The sequence below is a fragment of the Trichechus manatus genome, unplaced genomic scaffold (assembly GCF_000243295.1).
Source record: "Trichechus manatus latirostris isolate Lorelei unplaced genomic scaffold, TriManLat1.0 scaffold00255, whole genome shotgun sequence".
NCBI classification, from domain to species: domain Eukaryota; kingdom Metazoa; phylum Chordata; class Mammalia; order Sirenia; family Trichechidae; genus Trichechus; species Trichechus manatus.
This window is the reverse complement of record NW_004444191.1, coordinates 1527170-1529040: the sequence shown is the minus strand read 5'-3', so window position 1 is coordinate 1529040 and position 1871 is coordinate 1527170.

Sequence of the window (1871 nt, the reverse complement as noted above, 5' to 3'; positions counted from 1 at the left end):
GTTGAGTCAATTCCGATTCACAGCAACCCTACAGGACAGGGTAGGACTGCCCCATAGGGTTTCCAAGGCCATAAATCTTTACATAAGCAGACTGCCACATCTTTCTCCCCTGGAGAGGTTAATAGGTTTGAACCGCCAACCTTTTGGTTAGCAGCTGAGTGCTTAACCACTGTGCCACCGGGGCTCCTTTATACGCAGCAGGTGCCGCATAAACGAGTTCCTTCTCTCCCGGGTAAAGTTGCTTCAGACGAGGCTCAGTTGTTCTCTCCACAAACGTGTACCGCCGGGTGTCAGAGCCTCTGCTGTGCTTTGGAAAATGCAATGGTGAAGCAAGAGGCTGGGGCAGCGTGGGGTGAGGTGGGGAATGTCCCAGAGCGACCAGAGGAAAACAAAATCGATTTTAAACCAACCCAGGAGAACACAAATGCCTGATAAATGAACGCTCTGTCCAAGCAACAGCCTCAGTAGGGCGCAGAGTTGTTCCAAAGATGATGCTGATGCTCCATGAAACCCTGTATTAGCCCTTGGACTTCCAGCCACCCCAGGCCTGGTGTCTCCCCCACGTGAGGGAGTGCTGGAGCACAAGCTGGCCTTTTAGATCACTTAGCTTAACCTCCTCAGTTTACGGAGGAAAACCAAGTGTCAGAGAAGGGAACGGCCTGCCCAGGGTCCCACAGCTGCTCAGGGCAAGGGTAGAAACGGACCTGTTACCGTTGCGTTGACTCTGACTCATGGTGGTCCCTCTGTGTTACAGAGTAGAACTGCTCCATATGGTTTTCTTGGCTGTAATCTTTAAGGAAGCAGATCGCCAGGCCTTTCTTCCACAGCACCACTGGGTGGGTTCAAGCTGTCAACCTTTATGTTAGTAGCTGAGGGCAAACCATTTGCATCATCCAGGGACCTAGAACCAGAAGCCAGGGCTTTTAATTTCTGATCCGTAGGTCTTTCCAACCCACCGGCCCTCTCTCATCCTTCCTCTCTGCTCATCAGCTGCTTTGGAGATGGACAAATCTCCGAGTCTGGTGTTCCAGCTTATTCAAGACTTTGGTTCAGAATGGCTTTGGGTTAGTATGATTATTTTTAAAACACAGCTAAGGCCACCTCAGAAAGAGGGAGTTGGAGCTGTTCAAGGGAATGTGTCGGCGGCTCTGCCTGGTAGTGGCTGGGCTCTGAGTGGGGGCTGAGTGCAGGACGGTTGCCACCGAGTCCTGGGTGTCACGCGTTTGTCTTTCCAAATGCACTGTATGCAGAGGATAAGGGCCAACCATCTTCTGGGTGGAAGCAGGCGCTCAGGCTAAGAAACTCTTGGTTTTGGGGTTTTGGACTTTTCAGAGAGTTGTTGGCGGTGGTCTGTCGGCACCTGTTTAACGGCTTGGAGTCCTTGAGCTCCGTACGTGAAAGCCCTTCCAGAAGACAGAGCTGCCCACTCCTGAAGAAGTCAGCGGGAAGTCCTCTCCTGGGGGGCCTCGCAGGACCCAGCAGTCTCACTAACTTGGAGGGTTGAGGTCTGATCCTGTTTGCAGGCAGGGGACGAACTAGGTGACCTCCCAAGGACCTTGCTGGCACGAGGATACTGAGTGTTTTCATGGCGATGTAGAGGTACCTTGTGACCCCCGCGAGGGCGCGCATGGGCGCTGGTGTGTGTGGTCTGTGGGAGGCGCGTGAGTGTGGCGGCAGGTGGGTGTGTCAGAGGTGCCCGGGTCGGGGGCTGCGCGCGCTGCGCCCACTTGTGGCTCCGCGGCGCCGCCAGGCGGAAGCGTGGCTTTGCCGCCTCTGCTGCGGAAGGCGTCCGATAGGAGGACCGCAGGCTGATGACATGAGGGCGCCGTCTCCCGAGTGATGGCAGCGCGCGCTGCTTCGCCGCCTCCGCC